Source organism: Bemisia tabaci, chromosome 3, assembly GCF_918797505.1.
Source record: "Bemisia tabaci chromosome 3, PGI_BMITA_v3".
Classification (NCBI taxonomy): domain Eukaryota; kingdom Metazoa; phylum Arthropoda; class Insecta; order Hemiptera; family Aleyrodidae; genus Bemisia; species Bemisia tabaci.
In genome coordinates, this window is record NC_092795.1 from 63,212,168 (window position 1) to 63,233,513 (window position 21,346).

Below are 21,346 nucleotides of genomic sequence, written 5' to 3' on the forward strand. Positions count from 1 at the left end.
CTTTACCCGATTCCTACCGAAGTCTCTCGGCTTCTGCTCTGCCTGCGCCAGCCTGCGCCCTCTCTCTACTCAACTTCATCAAAGCAAATTCAGCTGTTCAAGTGTTCAGTTTCAGCACAGTTCGGACTCTACCTAGGAAGGACTACAAGCGACATTGTAAGTTTAATTCTTACTTGAAATTATTCTTGCAAGCTTTTCCCTGCGATTTTCTTGATCAATGGGGTTATGTTATTTGTTGCGGAAATCTATTTGTCGTGTAAAACCGCCGCCCTTTTGGCTGTATTGTCACGTGGTACTTGACAGTGACTCAACCCTAATATTAGTTACTTATCAGTTATCCTTATCTTGCTCTTGCACTACCCTCTACGCATCCAACCAGCATCTACAATACCAAATATCCTTATCTTATTCGCATATTGAACCCACGTCAGGAATTCTCCATAGGCGTGTTGGCGTGTTTCGTACACTGGTACTTTCTGGCGGCATGACTCGTACATGCTTCAAATATTGATGAGAGTATCCCGGGACACGAAATTTTTAATATCGATGGTGTATGTCGGCAATCACTTAACTCTGTTTGCGACGTTGCAGACTTCCTTTCAGCATTTAAACGGAACACTTCTCGACGGCAATTCTTACAAACTGTCGTGATTTTTCATCTCATCTGTGCAAAGAAAGTTCTGCCAAAACTCCAAGGAATGATGTCAATTTGCTCTCCTTTGATATAATAACCTAGAGGCGAAGATTTTCAGACACCACAAACGAGATATCGACGGTGCAAGTTGGCAATCACATAACTCGTTTGCGGTGTCAGAAAATCTCCGCCTCTATTTTATTTTTTTAAAGGAGAACAAATTGACATCATTCCTTGAAGTTTTTGCAGAATTTTCTTAACACAGAGAAGAAAAATCACCGCAGTTTTAAAGAGTTGCTGTTGAGTAGCTTTCCGTTTAAATAATAAATCATAACAGGAAGTCTGCGACGTCGCAAAGCGAGTTATGTGACTGCCGACTTACACCGTCGATATGTGATTGCTGACTTCCGCCATCGATATCCTCCAGCCAGCTGTGGCTGCTTTTTAACTTTCGTGGTGAAGAATGTACTTACTGCGGCCCGACTATCCAAAGCCCTATATTAACCGAGCAATATGTCGCAATTCGATGTCTTATCGGGCTGATTTAAACTATCAATAATCGGCCTGCAGGATGGCTGTTTAGTCATGATCTAAACAAGTGAGATGTTGCATGTGTGAGGAATTTGCGATTTGACCGATGATTCTTATGCAGAAGTTTGCGAGAATCACGATGGTGCCACTGGTTTTCTCTGAAATCAACTCCCAAGCCTCAAAAAAGCTCTCAAGTTGAGGCCTAAATGGAGGGGATATCCCACGCTATCCTGAGAGTCCACCAATACATCAAGACAAACTCTCCATGCAAAGACAGGCAGCAAATACATTGATAGGGCTGCCACTTTATTTGGGGACTCTAAAACTGAAAACACGGCATTACTGCTAATGTATTTGCTCCCTATCTTAGCATGGAGAGTTCGTCTTGATCTAGAGGTGGACTCTCAGGATGGCGTGGGATATCCCCTCCATTTAGGCCTCAACTTGAGAGCTTTTTTTGAGCTTGGGAGTTGATTTCAGAGAAAACCAGTGGGACCATCGTGTTTCTCGCAAACTTTTACAAAAGAATCAACAGTCAAATGGCAAATTCCTCACACATGCAACATCTCCATTCACGCTTCGCAACTGGTAGACTGGAGTAGTGTAAACTCCATCCTTACGGCCAGTTTCTTGAATTTCAGAGAGAATCTCCGGCGAGAAGACTAAACTAAACTCAATTTCGCAATGCGAGGGGTTGCAAGATCGTTGAAGGCAGCTGTCAGCTGTCGATTTGAGGGTTGACATTTTAGACGCTATGAGTATGACGCCGACATAGACGAACTTGTAACTTGATGCGCTCTACTCGTCGTTACCTTCAGGAAAGAACTGTGCTGCCATTTCCCGGAATTAATTCCGAAATTCGGAACTTTTCCCGGAATTTTCAGCTGTTTGCGGAATTTCTTCGAAATTTGCGGTTTTCGCCGGGTTGACCATTTATTTGATTAAATTTAGGGACTTTTTGATCAAATTTGACGATTTTCGGAACTAATACGGGCGTGTTTCGGAATTCTTCTCGGAACTTTGGCAAATCGGACTGTTTCCGAAAAGAAGAATTATTTCGGAATCTTTTGATAAAATAAAATGGCAGCACTGCGAAAGAACGTAACTGCATTTCATGGTTGCCTAGTTTACTCTAGCTAATTAAATTTAACCAGGAGAAGCTTAGGCCCCTCTTACTGAACATGTCACTAATTGCCTTCTATTTATCTAATGCAAAAGTCAGAAAAAAAATTGAACTATAATTGCACAGGTTCACCCCTGTAAAAAATTGAATTTCAAGAGTCAATTTTTCAACCTCGGAATGAAGTTACGTTTCTTCGTCAGGACAAGGACGTATTGGGTTGCTGCTCATGCGGAAAAAAACCTTTGCCGCGTTTTTCCTAGAAATGGCATTGAAGCCGGCGACCATTTTACGTTTCCATGCGTGAAACATCAAAGGTGAGTAGCAAGGGGGGGGGGGGGGGCATTGTATAAACCCCAGCGACCGGCGACCGATTATTTCACAGAGGCCACATTTTTCGTCGGGTTGGGGCGGAAAATCGTACTTCGAGTATATATACTGAAAATAAAGGCGGCTCCGATCATGTTTGTCTGGTCAGGTAATTCAGTTGGGCACCTACCAAAACTCGTGAATGGCAGCCTCCAGCCACCCCCGAGACCGGGACTGGGCAATTCGACGTACTACGCCATCGTTGCCCCATTGCGCGCCTACCCGAATCCGACCCTCCTTTCAAATACAGTCAAGCAGCACGAGAACAATTTTTTTTTTAATTTCTCACAGAGTTATGTCACAATTCAGAATCTAAGATTAGTGATGGAATTTTGATCAAAATGATGGTCAAATTAATGCAAGTAGGCAATCGATTTTGCAGTAATTTTAGTAGGGCGGATAAGGGGAAAAAGTTCCCAGAATCGTGCATTTCTGGAAGAAAGCATGGAACTTTCAGGATATCATCTTTACCTATGGAAGGTTCAATTTCGCAAGTGAGCCCAAAATTCTGAGGCCATGGGGGCCGGGGGGGCAGGGGGCCCTGATTTCGCTATGTTTTGCCAGATTTTCGCGTTGAATCATTGTTAGAACGCCGTTAACAATGTTAAATGTAATCAAAACTTGTGTAAAAGTCATTAGTAGGCTCTCTCAAACAGTATCCTAAAATTTTATCACTGTCCGATCCTGGAGCACCCCTCAAAATGCCTAAAATTCAAAATGGCGCCCATAACAAGGCCTCCGAAATATCGGTATTTTCACTTGTGCATATCCTGTCATGTGAGGTATCATTTCCCATATAATTTTGGTCGCAGATTTCATATTTGAAGTCAAAACAACCCCCCGGTCAAAATTGGTGCCCCCAATCCAAGATGGCGGCCAGATTTGAAAGGCAGGAGGGTGCATTTTTTAAACTTTTACGCGATAAGGCAAGTGATATGTCATTTCCTATGTAATTTTGGTCGTAGATTTCATTAATGAAGTCAAAATAGTCCTCCGGTCAAAATTGGTGCCCCCAATCCAAGATGGCGGCCAAATTTGAAAGGCAGGAGGGTGCATTTTTTCAAATTGTTACGTGAAAAGGAAAGTGATATGTCATTTCCTATGTAATTTTGGTCGTAAATTTCATTAATGAAGTCAAAAAAGCCCCCGGTCAAAATTGGTGCCCCAAGTCTAAGATGGCGGCCAAATTTGAAAGGCAGGAGTATGAATTTTTATGAGAAAAAAAATCACATGAGATGACAAGTGAGGTATCAATTTATATGCATTTTTAGTCAACAAAACGAATCTAAATGAAATGTAAACAAATCTTTTAAACAAAAATGAAACGAGATAATCAAGATGATTGCCATCATGGCTGACAAGTGAAAAGTGATGGGCCACTAATAGTGAGGTGTCTTACTGATTACTGCACAAAAACTCTGAACTCAATTTCAGATGCCTTAGACATAGAGGATGAACAATTAATAAGTACCGAAAATAATGTAGAAAACTTTCAGTCGGTTTCAGATGGTGGGTCTAAACTCCATCGAGTGCGATTGAAGCATAGGCATACTTACTTACGAATCCATTGCACAAACCTATGTTCCATCAAATTGATGAGCAGACACCAATGTTTCTTTGCGTTTTCGAAGTGATGCTAAACGCGCAAAATCGGAGATGACCGCTGTTCTTGCATGCGTTTACTGGTTTCGGTTCAACTCCTCACATCCATAAAATAGGAACAACAACTTTATTCTGTACGCTTTTAACTGATCCTTACCTGCAAGAATGTAAAGAAAGGTTCTTGGAACCTAATCAAAACCAGGAACGGATATAAAGAGCTGGAATCAATTCGATGGAACATAGGTTTGTGCAATGGATTCGTAAGTAAGTATGCCTATGCTTCAATCGCACTCGATGGAGTTTAGACCCACCATCTGAAACCGACTGAAAGTTTTCTACATTATTTTCGGTACTTATTAATTGTTCATCCTCTATGTCTAAGGCATCTGAAATTGAGTTCAGAGTTTTTGTGCAGTAATCAGTAAGACACCTCACTATTAGTGGCCCATCACTTTTCACTTGTCAGCCATGATGGCAATCATCTTGATTATCTCGTTTCATTTTTGTTTAAAAGATTTGTTTACATTTCATTTAGATTCGTTTTGTTGACTAAAAATGCATATAAATTGATACCTCACTTGTCATCTCATGTGATTTTTTTTCTCATAAAAATTCATACTCCTGCCTTTCAAATTTGGCCGCCATCTTAGACTTGGGGCACCAATTTTGACCGGGGGGCTTTTTTGACTTCATTAATGAAATCTACGACCAAAATTACATAGGAAATGACATATCACTTTGCCTTATCACGTAACAATTCGAAAAAATGCACCCTCCTGCCTTTCAAATTTGGCCACCATCTTGGATTTGGGGCACCAATTTTGACCGGAGGACTATTTTGACTTCATTAATGAAATCTACGACCAAAATTACATAGGAAATGACATATCACTTGCCTTATCGCGTAAAAGTTTAAAAAATGCACCCTCCTGCCTTTCAAATCTGGCCGCCATCTTGGATTGGGGGCACTGTCGCGTACAAGGGTACGACGGCACCATGGGTGAAGGTACCATGTCGCATCGACGGGTTAAGTTGCGCTTTTAGACGGACTGAAACATCTAAGTACCCTTGACGTGGCGGAAGATGTAACGGAGTTGTGGGAGAGCTAGATTGTGGGAGAGCAAGAATTGAACGAAAGATATTTGGAGGGCCGAAAGATTGTATTAAACGAATTTTGAAAAGATTGAAATTACAGAGTCACACTTGAATAAATAATGCCTATGGAGAGAGAATGGCATACGTAGTACTACGGGTTAAGATGGAATGAACCAAGAGAAATGGGCAGCTCAAGCTTTTATAGACTTGGTGACGTCACAGGTGGTGAGACAACAAGTCTACACGCTATTGGCTGGCTATAATCAGTGGAGCTATCAGCTGCAAGTTCAGTAATAAAAGTAATAGGCGATTTAAGGTGATGGCTGGGAGATATGACTGAAAAAGAGGAAAGTGTATGAAATCCAGCCATCCCTAATGATTGAACTGAATATGAATAGAAAATTTATAAGTTGAAGAAAAGAACAAGTTGCAGGTATTTCAGTAGCTGTGACAGGCACCAATTTTGACCGGGGGGTTGTTTTGACTTCAAATATGAAATCTGCGACCAAAATTATATGGGAAATGATACCTCACATGACAGGATATGCACAAGTGAAAATACCGATATTTCGGAGGCCTTGTTATGGGCGCCATTTTGAATTTTAGGCATTTTGAGGGGTGCTCCAGGATCGGACAGTGATAAAATTTTAGGATACTGTTTGAGAGAGCCTACTAATGACTTTTACACAAGTTTTGATTACATTTAACATTGTTAACGGCGTTCTAACAATGATTCAACGCGAAAATCTGGCAAAACATAGCGAAATCAGGGCCCCCTGCCCCCCCCGGCCCCCATGGCCTCAGAATTTTGGGCTCACTTGCGAAATTGAACCTTCTATAGGTAAAGATGATATCCTGAAAGTTTCATGCTTTCTTCCAGAAATGCACGATTGTTATGCTTATCCGCCCTACTATTTGGTATTGAACTTCTTGGACAACTTGTTGAACGCCAACTCCTTTACATATCAACCGATCGCGAAGAATAGTTTCCTAAATATAATATACTGATTTAGTAGAATTCAAATGTACTGAAAAAGATGACAGTGGGCCGGATCCCTACTAATTTTTTTTAGAATCATAAGCCATAGGCACGGGGGAAAAGGGTGAAATATTGATGTCAAGCGGCATATTTGTGAAATGAAACAGGAAAAGTTGGCGCCGGTGCTAGCGTGTGTCAGTAAACCCACAGACCACTCCTAAGTACATTTCTTCGTAAAGCCAGAGCGTAAAGCGCCCTTAGTACAGGGCGGAAGAAGTTTTCCGGTCTTGAGCAATTAGTTACCAGCCGTTCATTTGCATTTTGCACCCCTGAAGGGCGTAAAGCTGCAATTATCCGGTAAGAGCCTCGCCAAGTTTAGCCCTAGCCCCTTTTTTTTATACCCGAGTTGGTCAACCGGACTGTGCTTAAATGAAAGCCTATGGTAAGGCAAACTTCCATGCAAAGTTTCAACTTGAAGTGACCCCTCGTTTAGGCTGTACAGCGTTGCCAATTTTCCAGTTTCATGTGCTAAAATCAAGGATATTGGACTATTAGTCCGGTGCATAAGTAGACTAGTACATCCGAGTTGGTCAACGGGACAAGGCTCAAACGAAAGCTTATGGTAAGGCAAACTTCCAGGAAAAGTTTCAGCTTGAAGTGAAACCTCGTTTAGGCTGTACGGCGTTGCAAATTTTTCATTTTTATGCGCTATACTCCAGGAATACCGGATTCATCATGGTTCTACAAACTAGTATACCCGAGTTGGTCAACGGGACAAGGCTCAAACGAAAGCTTATGGTAAGGCAAACTTCCAGGAAAAGTTTCAACTTGAAGTGAAACCGCGTTTAGGCTGTACAGCGTTGCCAATTTTCCAGTTTTATATGCTAAAATCAAGGAATTCGGGACTAATAGTCCAGTGCATCATAATTAAACAGACTAGTGCATCGGTCTACGAGCTGAATACTACCCTGAGATCGAATAGAAGCGCAACTAAAGGCCATCGTGAACTTTTCGAAGCAGTGTTGCCGATATTCCTCCAAGTAAAATCCAGTGAATCCAGTATTCCTTGAGTATGGCGCATAAAAATGGAAAATTGGCAACGCTGTACAGCCTAAACGAGGTTTCACTTCAAGTTGAAACTTTGCATGGAAGTTTGCCTTACCATAAGATTTCTTTTGAGCCTTGTCCCGTTGACCAATTTGGGTATACTAGTCTGTTGAACCAAGATGAATCCAGTATTCCTTAAGTATAGCGCATAAAAATGAAAAATTGGCAACGCTGTACAGCCTGAAGGAGGTTTCACTTCAAGTTGAAACTTTTCCTGGAAGTTTGCCTTACCATAAGCTTTCGTTTGAGCCTTGTCCCGTTGACCAACTCGGGTATACTAGTCTGTTCAACCATGATGAATCCAGTATTCCTCGAGTATAGCGCATAAAAATGAAAAATTGGCAACGCTGTACAGCCTAAACGAGGGGTCACTTCAAGTTGAAACTTTGCATGGAAGTTTGCCTTACCATAGGCTTTCATTTCAGCACAGTCCGGTTGACCAACTCGGGTATAAAAAAAGGGGCTAAAAAACACCACTTTTTGGCGAGGCTCTTTCGCACCGCGATTAAGAAAGATTAGAATTTGCTTACTTAATTTGTTTATCCAAATACGTCAGTCGAACTGCGAACTTCTTAAAGTTTTAACACCAGCTCGGCTTGACAGTTTTGGATGGATTTTTTTGTGCCCGGTCTCAAAATGTTTGGAGATTACCCCTCGATACTGGGATACCAATAGGTAAACCTATTTTAAGTTTTTTTTGACCAATGTCCCTTTTCCTGTGGATGGCCTGACTGTCACAGATCGACGGCTAACGTAAGGAACCATGTATAAATTTCCATTGCGGTGTTTCAAAATCTCTGCTTCCGTTTTATTTTTCGTTGTGAAACAAGCCAACTGTATGTTTTGAAATTTCCACAATATATCTTGCAAATAGAGGAGAAAAATCAAGGAAGTTTTCAAGAAATGACATCGTCTAGTTGTCCAAAGAAATAACACAGTATGACTGGAAGTCTGCAACGTCGCAAGCGGAGGGTATGTGGTTTCGAACTTTAGCCTTCGATATTGACTGCATCAAGATGACCGAAAACCCCTCAAATACAAATCAATTATTTGAAACATGTGTCAACCCCCCCCCCCCCCAAAAAAAAAAAAAAAAAATCCATCTGAGCATGAAAGAATTGTATATACTTAGGCACCGCCCATCTCTGGTGACTGGAAATGTTTTAGGCGCATTTAATTTAGCTCTGTAAAAAAGTCCTGTAGCCGAAGAAATGAAACTACTCGGTCCGGTAATACTCATAATTTGAACGTTTTTAAATCTCGAAGTTGAGAAGTTCTCGAAACGAACAATGTGCGTGTTAAACTAGTCCATGTTAAGTATTAAAAATTAAAAGATTTTCAATTGAGCCAAAACTTGGAAGAGAAACTTAAGATATAGGCGTGACCGTATTCGTCGTTCCCTGCACCAAGGAACCTAACTTCATTTCAACGTGGCAAAATCGACTCGAACAGTTCAATCTTTTACCTGCTTTATCTCGGTCGAAAATTGTCCGATTTTTGCATGAGGTCGGAAGATCAATTAGTGATATTATCAGTTAGAAATTCTCGAAGTGATCTTGGCAAAAGTGGAATTTGCGCGGAAAAATCTGGCAACATTGAAATGTAGTTAAGTTTCGTGAAAGGAAGGACGTACTAATCATAGATGGAAAATAGTATGTAATTTGTAATTTCTTATTTCGTCTTCTTTTTCTTTGGGAGGATAACCAGCATGGAGACTACTAGTTCAATTAGAACGTCATATAATTTCCCTCGTTCTCCCTCCCTTGAATTGAAACTTTCTTTGTCGAGACAGCCGATGTAGAAGCCTAGCAGTGCGTTATTGAAGCAGGTGAAAAGAGTCGGAACATTTCATTTTCCAACAGAGGCAGGCCCCCCCCCCCCCCCCCCCCAGACCGTGAGAGATACTCCGAGGGGGTGGTGCCCGTTGCCCGTTGCCCCGCGACTGCCCGGAAAGACCGGTCCTCCAAATTTTTGTCAGATATCCTGTGGCGCAATGTTGCCATGTCTTATGGAGGCCATGGGTTCGATCCACATGAATCGATCGAAAAACCAAAAAAACGTGAAACGATGGACGAAATCGGATCCATTCACAGACAGGGTTGCCTAATGGCCTAAATCCACGATCAGCCTGAGCTTAAGTTCGGCGTCAGCTTGATGAGTTTGTTGCTTGGTGATCAATAAACGTTCCGAATTAGATGAATTCCACTCGTCCTCTCACCCTTTATCCATTTAAATACTAAAGTCAGTTGAAAACGATCAAATTCAAGAAATTCGATCGTTGAGCAAATGCCAAACTGACGCTAACTTGAGCTCAGGCTGACCGTGGATTTAGGCCTAAAGTCAGGAAATACCGGGAAACCGGGAAATGTCAGGGAATTAAGGAAAGTCAGGAAAAATGGCGAAAGTGTTAGAAAAAATTGTTAATTCCCCTTTAGCTCTCTAGAATGCAAGTTGACGTTAACAACAACAAATTGTCCCTGAAAACTATTTCAAATTATGTCTTTTTGTTCTCATGGCATATCTTCAATTGTCAGGGAATTTCACTCAAATGTGTCAGGGCAATGTCAGGAAATTTCATTTTCCAAATTTTGTGGCAACCCTGCACGGATTTTGTCGGTCCAATCCTGCGTTTGTCGATCGAGTTACGGGTTCGTCGATTCTTTCACGGGTTTGTCGATCGATTCACGTTTTGTGTTTTTGATCCATTCTTGTCGATCGAATCGACACCGGTTTTTTAATGATTTATGGATCGAACCGGTGTCGATCGGTTCACGTTGGCATTTTTCGGTCGATTCATGTGGATGGAATCCGTACCCTCCGTGTCACATTGGCCCTGCCCGCTAATCCCGTGTCCTGCTCGCTCATGGACTAATTTAGTGGCCACGTTGTGTTGTAGTCTGGTCATGGTTCATATGTAAACAAAAACATTAGCATGTTTCTGATTCGCGCCCTTTGCGCCATGGTGGTGAAATGTTTTCCAAGTGTTGTTTATTGCAATCGATATTCCTCTTGTGCAATGAGTTCCTAGTTGATTTATGACCGGACCGGTCAATGGCGAAGTTTTAATGAATTGACAAAATTAATTAACTTACGAAGAATTTGTATATGAGGTTGAACCAAGAGTTGGATATTACATCGAATGACGCAGTCACCTGAGATCGCCCTCGAAATTTCACGCAATTTTTCACTTGAAATTCCAATAAAATGTCTGAATTTTCATCAAAAATAGCCTGAAATTTCAAATTATTGAAATTGCTCAGGAAAATGTCATAAAATTTCACGTAAAATTCTAATTTTTCATGAAATCTTCCATCTCTGACAGTCACGAAATCAGTCTATCGAACGGCTTCAACTAGAATCTTCAGAAGTTTAGTAAGGAAATACCACAAGCATGGGCGGAACTAGGAATTTTTTGTGGGGGGGGGGGGCACAGAAGGATATATGACTTGCGCTAAGAGGGGTCTGGGGGGCCTCCCCCGGAAAATTTTTGAAAATTAGAACGTCTTGAGAGCAATTTTAAGCCATTCTCAATGACAAATTAAATGGAATTAAATATTACAGATGACGGAAATTTTGCGGACTTGTTTGTAAAAATATCATATCTTCATGTGGGTTTTGATTGAATATATCTTAATTTAACTCTCATGAAAACAAGTATTGCGCTAAAACGCGCGAAAAACCATGACCGGATACAGTCAAACTGCATTCCATGTTCCTTACTCGGAGGAAGCTGCTCTCTTAGCAAGTAATTTTCATTTTTCTGACATCTTTGATCGATTACATTAGGATTAAGCCCATATTTATTACAGTCCATGCGCCTTTTACCTCAAAGTTAATTAGTAGCTTGGGTCCGTGACATTTTTGGAAGGGGTCGAGCAGCATTGTGGGGGGGGGGGGGGGGGCCTTTTTTCCGCCCATGACCACAAGAAGAGACTTTTAGAACCGCGTTTCGCTGGAGATACGTGGTTTACTTTTCTGACCTTTTGTTAAAGTCTCTCCGTCCCAGGTAGATGCGCCCCGTTTCTCACAAGAGATCCGGTAACCAGTACGAAACTTTTGAGAGCGTTTCATATAATGCGGCTGATTAACAATGACTTTCGTTGTAATCTTCCTGATTTCAAGTAATGACTACCGCAGCGAAACATCCAGTAATTGTAACTTGATTCTCCCCGCAATAAAGTATATTGATAACAACGTTTGAGATGGAGAATTTAGCACCGCGCTCTTATGCTAATGTCTAAATAACTGAAAACAGGAGCGAGAAAGCAAGACTGCCTTCAACTCGGTTGATACAATTTGAGCGGCTCCGGAGTTGCAATAGTTGTATCACCGCGCTTTCAGTTTAGCGTGACGTCGGAAAAATTAGCAGGAAAATATTCTGATTTTGGCGGCGAGATAAGTTGCAATAATAGAATGTATCCCTACTCTTCCGCTCATACCAGTAAAACTAGAAACTGTAACGAGGAATTAAGTTCGCCTACAACTCGATGTTTCAGGATTGTAAAGGTGAGGGAACACTTGAAATGCCAGGGAATTTGAAAACAAGTTAGAAAGTCAGGGAATTTCGCTCTGAGTCAGGGAAATTTCCAGGACTGTGGCCTATTGTCAGTAGACTGTGGCCTATTGTCAGTAGCTAATTAAACCATTGAACTCCGATACCGCACTTCAGCGTTGCCGAGTTTCAGGAAATTTCATGCTGCAAAGTGAGTGATGCGAGCACGCAATCCGCGATAGTTGATCTTGAAAGGATCTAATTATCAACACATTTCTGCCCTTGATTTGTTATGTCCTGCCCCTTCCTCTAATTTTCCTCATTCAGGGGTGGAATACCCTTAGAAAGTTCCAAATATTTCCTAAGTTGGAACTTTTATAGAACTTGAAAAAGTGAAATTCCATGATTTCGTGCGCAAAGTTTCATGAAATTTTGTATGGCTGACCTCAATTGAGATTTCTCGTGGAATCGTTATATTCCATGAAATTGACCCTCTGACCCCTCACTTGTTTTATTCTAGTAAATAGCTCTTTTGAAGACGAGGTGAGAATCATCCCCTATTTACCCCACGAAGAAATGCGTTCCTCTTCAGCATAATTTCATTGAGAATTATTCTTTCAATCCCATGGTATTTAGTGATGGAACCGGGTCCTCTCCCCCCCCCCCCCCCCTTCTTTCTTTGAAATTTGGAGGTTATTCATGACACGCAGTGTCATCAATCTTTGTTTACATCGGATCCATCGACCTCCGGAAATGGATAGATTTGATCGATGCGGTTGATCAATAGATCAAACACCATGCATGTTACGGAATCTATCGCAATTTTCCGCAGATTGCTGCAGCTTTGAAACGCTACGCAGCTTCGAATTGCGCATTCAGTTAATTTCCTCTAACTCTTCGTTTCTCAGGTGACGGTAAGGAGTGGAACTTGATGCTCACAAGTCGTAATCGTAATAAGAGCTGCTGAGTTTGACTTCCGAGAAAGAAGATAAATCCTTTTGCTTGGGGTGGTCTCACGATGAAAAAGTTGCTTTTTCCGAGTGAGGGATGTCAGACTATTATGAACCAGAATCTATTAATAGTAATCGCTATCCCGCCCAGTTTCAACGATCGATTGCCTCGATCAATCGAAATTTACCGATAGCCATATGATAAGCGATATAAAATCAATGATCAATAATCTATATCTATACTATAAGCTCCGAGACCTCCTAATTTTGCGTAACTGGTAACGCTTATTATTAGTTCCAGCGTTCTGCCGGGCCGATTTTCATGATTTTTGGGGCAATCGACGGGCAATTGTCTCTAGATAAGCCAACTTTATTTAGATTTTCAAAATATGACCCAGGTTTTTTTATATTACGTGGTAAAGTTGCGAATTCTCCCATTTAAGCAATGTAAATTTATATGTTTTGTCAAAGTTCGTTTGAGCGTTCTACCGGGCCGATTTCCATGATTTTTGCGGTTATCGACAAGTGCTAGCTCCTAGCTGAGCCCGCTCCAATCAGATTTCGGAAATAGGACCTAGGTTTTTTTCCAATCAAGTTATAAAAGTGAGCGAATTTACAGAATGCTCCGCATCAGCTCTTCTTATCAACACAAGATTCGCCCCAGGCATTTCAAGATTAGCGGTGGCCGAGTCGTCCAACACGTCGGATGCGCCATACTTAAAGATGTGGGTTCGATTCCTGACTCCTCAGCTTTCTTAGTGGTGACCTGATTATTACTATTCGTTGTTTTACCGCAATGTTTCATCAATCAGTCATTGCAAAACGCGTCCTTTTGACTTCAAATTTTTTTTTCTTTACTCATCAAAAACAAAAATCATTTCATTCTAAAAGTAAAGTATACCTCATATCGTATATTTTTAGGGGGAAAATAAAACCAATATTGATAGGAGGGTAAAAATAGGGGCGCGAAGCGGCCCATTGATGGCGCGGAGCGCCCTCAGGGGGTTGGGCCGCGTAGCGGCCAGGGGGCACAGCCCCCTTGTACAATACTACCTTCCAGGTGTTAGTGCGATGATAATGAAATGGTGGTGGAAAGCAATAACTATATTAGTTTGTGAGTAACAAGGGGTGAAAAAGAGAGGGGTGTTAGGCGGTGTTGCTAGCTCTTCCACGATGCGATGATGAGCAATACTTAATCCTCGGCATTTCTCGTCCACAACGGCAACAGCGCATCAGCCGTAGCGGGTCATTGACTGCAGCTGCCAGTCTTTTAGAATTTATAATGCAGCAAAATGCAGACTCGTGAAATGGAGGTTTTTCTGAATTTCTGTCAGGGCGGGCCGCGCCGCGGGATACGAACACAAAATAGATCCTTCGCTGTCTCTGGTCGAATAGGGACTTTTTAATGTGTCTTTATTTTGTGAACGGTCAACATGGGAACCATTTGGGCCCACGTAAGCTCGTGGGTAGCCACTGCGGCTTGTCCGTTGAAAATGTCATCTAAAGACATCGAAAATCGATAAATTACATGGCACATATTTCAGGGTGATCCAAAAGTCCCTTCCACCCCCTCTAACTTTTTACCTAATTGAGGCAAAGATTTGAAACTTGGGGGATATTCCTAGGTCAAAGGGAGCTACTTTTTGGCCCCCCAAAAATTTTCAGGGGGCCCTCCTTGGGGGGCAACGGCCCCCAACTTTTAATTTTCAAATGGGAAGACCCCCTTTGTGATAGCTCGTTCTGAAAGAACATAAAAAAAGAAAACTTTTCGCGCAAACCCGAAGTCAATATCTCAAACCGTTTCAAAATGGCGGCCGGTTAAAGTTCAAAATGGCCGAAAATTCACACCGGTTATTTGTCGATGGATTTGCGCGAAAATCGGTATGTAGGGGTATTTTGACACGAGAAAAACGAATTTGACGTTAGATTTTCAAAAAAACCAAAATTTCAAAAATGGCCGCCGGTTAAAGTTTAAAATGGCCGAAAATTTTCACCTCGGTTTTTTCCCGATGGATTTGCCTTAAACTTAGAATTTGAGAGTATTTTGGCATAAGATAAACAAATTTGAACTTAGATTTCTAAAAAAATCAATTTTTGGTCATTTTGAACTTTAACCGGCGGCCATTTTGGAAATTTTGGTTTTTTTGATAATCTAACGTCAAATTCGTTTTTTTCGTGTCATAATACCCCTATCTACCGATTTCCGCGCAAATCCATTGACAAATAACCTGTGTGAGTTTTCGGCCATTTTGAACTTTCACCGGCCGTCATTTTGAAACGTTTTGAGATATTGACTTCGGGTTTGCGCGAAAAGTTTTCTTTTTTTTATGCTCTTTCGAATGAGCTATCACAAAGGGGGTCTTCCTATTTGAAAATTAAAAGTTGGGGGCCGTTGCCCCCCAAGGGGGCCCCCCTGAAAATTTTAGGGGGGCCAAAAAGTAGCTCCCTTTTGACTTAGGAATATCCCCCAAGTTTCAAATCTTTATCTCAATTAGGTAAAAAGTTAGAGGGGGTGCAAGGGACTTTTGGATCACCCTATATATACATAATGTCTCGTCTTATCTTGCCGATGAAGCCAGATACAGTTTCAATAACCAGGCTCGCAGTGCATTCCTTTTTTGTCCGAAGGTTTAACGACTTATTATAATCCTGTTGAAGAGCCCTCAGCCAGCTGTAAACAAAAATGAGGCACTCAAGAGGTTTCGAACGGTTTCATATGTGCTCACTGCACCCACACCCGGGGGATATCCACGAATCTGTGAAGTTGGGAGAGAAAAGAGTCGAGAAATCCGACGAGAATTAAGGTAGAATTCAAAGGGAAGGATGTTAGAGGTGTCGTCAGATAAGTGAGTGTCTCTAAGATGAATAGTTGCGAACGCGGATTTGTACAGAGGCGTAAATTCGTCGTCGGCGCTTGCAAACCGAAAAGAAACAATTCTCAACTTTTCTGACGACACCTCTACTCTACAGTATACCCGTATAAGGAAGAAGACCTTCGGCTCTTCACGAGTGCAGTTGGGTTTTAAAAATATTCTAAGGGTTAAAGTCCACTAACGGCAACACTGACATGGCATGACAAGTCCCGAAGAAATGCCGGACACGACTCATTGTTCTTCGTTGGCTGTCGTTTGGGGCCGCTCTAAAAGTTAGTAACGTTCGGGGGGGGGGGGGGGTGTTACGCCATTTTGTTTTTCCCGAGTTTCACCCGAGTGCCGAAACTTTTATTTACCGCACTAAGTATATTGTTAATTTTTGTGAGGATTTCTAATCTTTCCGCCAAGTTCGCGGTAAAGGCTTGTAAAATTAAATGCTGAACGAGTTACTTGGATGAGGAAGCAATCAGAAACTTCGTTTTACCCACCAAACAGCTAGTTTCCTCATAGTTATGCCCATACGCCGAATTTAACTCGACGCTTTTCTTCATATTTTTTTTCGGGAGGGAACAAGAAGTAATTTCAGTAATGTGGAAGGATCAATTGGACGTATTTCTATCAGACGGACCGAAGCGCCGCAGGGTGAGGAAGGTAGAGGGGGACTTGGATTGGCGGCGGAATCGGGCGTCCGGCTTATTCCGTCCTATACTCGGAATGCTTTTCCATGGCGCTTAGGTCCGTTTGACAGAACGCGCTATCCGGGATTCTAAATTCCTCAAAAGGAACTCAAATTGGCGCTTATTCCCGTTTGATAGAAATGCGTCCAATTTCTTTTCTGAGAAATACATGACAGAGAGGATCGGCAAGTGTCGCCAAGCAGCCCCTCTTGTCATTGTTTAGCGGACTAGCGAGGCCCCTGCACGGGTCATTTCAAGGTTGTTTCAAGGTTGCCTCCGCATACAAGGAACACCCGCGGCCCCGCGGCACAACAGAACGCGTCAAAACGCGGCAAAGGTTGCTTAGATGACCTGATTTGATGACCGAGGCTACATTGACGGCTTCAACTCAGAAAAAACTAAGGGATGCGTCGTTGTCGGGAGCAACAGCAAACCCCCCCCCCCCCCCCCCCCCCCGACCTCCCTTTTTCATTCTAACTATTGTCAAGGCTATTGAGATGAAAACTCGGAGCGATGGAAAAAAGGAAAAGAGAACACCGTGCGGGCCTTAGTCCTTAAGCCCTCCCCCCCCCCCCCCCCCCGAGGGCCGTTCTTTTGGGCCCTTCACTGACCCTTCACTTGGGCCTTTCTCTTTTGGAATCGCGCTGCCCGCATCACCGGCCGCAGGGTGGGTGCAGCGCGTTGTTCCGTGAGGGTCCGGAGGGAGGGGGGGGGGGGGAAGCTGGCGATCCCCATAAAATGAGGCAACCCTTTCCCGGAGTTGCGCGCGGACCCTTTTGAAAACCTGGACTTTCTCCTTTTTTTAGGGCTTTCTTCGTTTTTGTTCACCTGTCGGGCTCCGCGTGTCCATCCCGAAGAAATGTGAGGTGGACGGGGGGGGGGGGGGGGGGCGACGAAGGGACGAGTCCCGGTCGAGATCCCGAACATGTCTTATAGGCGGCGTTGCCGTTTTTACCCTTGTTTCCCCTAATTCAACACATATCTTTACGGTCGGGTTGTTGTCGGTTACTATGGCTAGCTATGGCTGTTTCTATTCATGCTGAATCTCTTGTTTCAAACGGTAGTGTCCAACTCCCCCCAACCATCCCCCCATGAAAGGAAGACATTCCGCAAAACGGAAATAACCTAGATTCAGCCGAAAATATTCGGTGAGATTGGATTTTTTCCTCCGGGGGACCATGCTCTAAACCCGGAAACTCTGAAGAGGCAATTGTACGATTAGTTGTATATTCGGGTTATACCTGTACAAACTCTGCCTCCCTAAGAAAGTGAGACAGAGCGCTAGCAGGTTCTCGAACGGAAAGCAGTGATACCTATGGCTGCCGATCGTGCATTCAGTAGGACTTTCGTGCCTTCTCTTTTCCAGCGCCACTCACTCAAAACTCGGTGAAAGGAAAAAGTTTTCAGCGCATACTATTCAATTCTTGAAAATAATCCTATAGCCAAACTTCCAAAACTTTTGTTCTGCTCATATTGCAATAGGAACGATTTTAAACCTTTGAGTCGGACCTCTTCTGAAATGAACAATTGGTGAAAAAAAAGTGACGTCAGGGTCTGCCGTAACCTCCTCTCTTCCCCGCCTAGGTACCTACCTGACGCCATTCTCGGGCGGTCCCTATCGTGAAGCAAGTAGAAACAAAAGATACCTAAAGTTTCCATCGCGTCAAAAGTTGCACAAAATATCAGACGCGTTAAGTGATGAGTAGGGCATATTGGCACCCTTCCAGTGATAAAAGGGTTTCAAAATAAGGGCAACCGTGAAAGGGCAGGAGCGGTTTAAATAATGTACGGTGATTCGCAAAAAAGTCCACTCGAGTGTGAAATCATCTTTTCAGCTTGAACTACAAGCTTATCCGCTTACCCATCTCTGAAAAATGATTTTTGAGTTATCGAGGCATTGTTATTACCTACTGCATCATCTAGATAAGAGTTATGATTTGATAAAGGTGTCTTTTGGAGCATGAAACCTCAATAATCGTCCATGTAAGCTATGCAGTCAGCGCGAGAATTCACATTGGTTAATGAATTTGAGGTAGAGTTGTGCTAAGTTGCTCACCCACGCGGCGGATCACTGCGTTTTTCGACTGTTGCGATGCTTCATTCAATTTTAGAAATAGAAACTTGGCGTCAGATCAAAATATCTCAATTCTTTTTTTTTTTTTTTTTTTTTTTTTTTTTGAGGAAACCATCAGGTCTAGGTTGAGGCTTAATTTCTTTCTTCTCTTCCCATCTGCTCTCCCTTGTGCACAGCGGCGATTCTTACAAGGTGACAACATTGTGCTTCCTTTTAAGCATATATAAAACAATCGATTCTTGGTGAGGCAGCGTGCGGGCGTGCCTCATCTGAAATCGATATTTTTAATGAATTTAAATGGAGTATTGACATTATTGTCAGCTGGCAAAATCGCTACTGCTTGTGCACACCACCTCATCAGTGAAGCATAAAACGTATGCATAAGCAATACCACCTGAAACTTCTCTGGGGATTTGCTTCATTCTGCATCTGTTAATTTCAAATTTTCCTAAAGTCTGACTAAAAAGGTGACCAAACTCATGAACGTCCCCGTAAAGTTGGTGAGGTAAAAGCATAATGAAATTGGCAACCCTTGTTATCATTGCGATATTAGGGATGGTCACCTCTGTGGAAGTAAACTTCGGACTTAACAGGCAAGCCTTATTCACTCTGGGTTTGAAAGCGAACCCCTAATAAACCTTGATATTTACCAGACCATACTGTGCTAATTTCGTAATTGCACCTTGGAAATCATATACGTCTATTTTGGCTTTTGATGTTTCAGATTTCCTGTCGCATTTCATTTTTCTCTTTATGAATGGTCATCACTCTTGTTTCAAATCCCGTGCGATTCATCAAGATTGTTCTTTGAAAATTTCGCACCCTAACGTCAGAATTAGATTTTCCAAAGAAAAAAAAAGCCAACGACAAAAAATCCTAACAGAGAACGACTCATTCCACCAGGTTAAAGGAAAATCCACTTATCGTGCTCAGATTCCTATTTTTTTTGCGAATTTGAGGTTCGGCAATGTTGCAGTACATTGAATTAATGCGTTTCTCGGAAAATTAACGATGTTGCGATAAAGATCAGTAATGGTGTACTTATACACAACATGCAATGCTGGAATTATAGTCTGGCCGAGATGGGAAGGTCCGTGGAAAGTCGGAATAATTAGCACTATTTTGCAGGGTGGGGGTGTCTCGACCCTCGTCAACTGTCACTTATCGATGTTTCGCGCACGCCGCAGCCACTGCACAGGAGGCTATGGGCCTCGGAGCGGCGGTTTTTCCCGGGATATGAACCTGGAGCCGCAAATTCCTGTGCTAGGCGCCGAGCTGCGCGATGCGGCAAGCGACTCATAAGGAGTCAGCCCTCTGTGCGGTGCGCCACGACACAGGGTTGGTTCAGTGTCTTCATCTCTTACAATGGCTCGAACGCTACCCTTGTTTCTACATAGTGCAATTAATTCCGACTTTCCACGGACCTTCCCATCTCGGACAGACTATAAGCTAAGGCGTGAAAGAAACATTCCAAGTTTCGGTTAGTGTCTCATGCGACGGACACAAAACGAAGTTATTGTAACGCTCGGGCCCGGATGCAACTATTTGGGCTTCACGGATGTCCGTGTTGCGTATGCACGGAAGTGTAGGCGTTTTGACTAGGGACACAATTAGCCTCACCAGCGACGCTCAATGAAGCCAGTCAATGAGAGGAATTCTGCAAAATGTGAAAATATTAAAAGCTTATATTGATGTTAATATAGAACGCAGAGGTTTTAGAATTGATTTCATTGTTTTCCCCGCAAAATTTCCTTCCTGAGGAACCTCTAAAATTTACAATGTGAATCAAGTAACATCACAATTTACAGTTTCAGTCCAATATTTTATTTCCAGCCTTTCTAAAAGGTTATTTTCATTGTGCGGCGGGGTTTTCTGCTAGGATCTAAAATGACAGTGTCTTTAATAATTCCTCATTTATGCTTCGAAGACATCTCTCAGGGGCCGTCCCTTAGTTACGTAACGCTGAATTTGCGGTTTTTTGACACCCTCCCAACCCCCTGTAACGATCCGCAACGCGGTGCTAGGACACCCCCCCCCCCCCTCCGTCTAGGTTTAATTTGTGATCTTACACTCGCCGAGCGGACTGGAGTTTCTATTTAGTGAGGAAAATTAAAAGTATCTCAGGGAGTAATTTTTCATGACCTCTTAGGTAAGACGACCGACGAAAAATTTTATACAGAAACTGGAAAGAAAATAACTTAAACTCGTTTGGCAACGCTTCGCTCCATGCTCTCGTCCTCCTCTGACGCCGCGCCGCGCAACGCTGGAAAAGACAACCCCCCGGCGTTGCCTAATTTAGGGACGGCCTAGGCATTAGTAGATGAAATGCACAATTTGTTTACAGCTTGAATTTACCCACAACTAGGTGGCTCCGCCCCCTGGCCGCCACGCGCCACGCGGCCCCACCGCCGCGCCGCGCGCCGCCGGGGCCAGGAGGATCGTCGAAATCGCCCGGACGAAACGAATTGAAATTGCTTAAGGTGAATTAAGAATTCAAAAAAAAAGGATACCTCATTAACTAAGAGCAAATCAAAAACGGACTTTAAACTCCCCTTACTGACTCTTATCTAGCGCCAGCCGATCGACCTTCTTAATCCCCATCCTCACCCCGTCTATCGAGCGTCTTAGAAATGATTAGAATAGAGAGGATAAGAGAGGATGTACTTTTTCCTTACCATAATTAACTTGTCAACGGTTAGTTAAAGTTTCACAACTGAACTGGTGGGCGACCAATAAGACTTGGGTCCTAATATCCCCAGCGAGGCGTGAATGATCTGTCATGGATATTTCCCCATTTGAAGCTATGGTAAAGGGTTGATTATTAGGGTTTCGTCAGCTAAGTT

General features: G+C 42.7%; 1 protein-coding gene across 1 annotated transcript in view; it reads left to right on the top strand.

Moving 5' to 3' along the window:
• Nucleotides 1–21,346, top strand: part of LOC109039896 (piwi-like protein Siwi) — a 65,547-nt gene continuing 44,201 nt past the window's right edge. The window contains exon 1 of the mRNA XM_019055609.2: nucleotides 1–156. The gene's annotated coding sequence lies outside the window, so the exon portion shown is untranslated. The remainder of the gene's footprint in view (nucleotides 157–21,346) is intronic.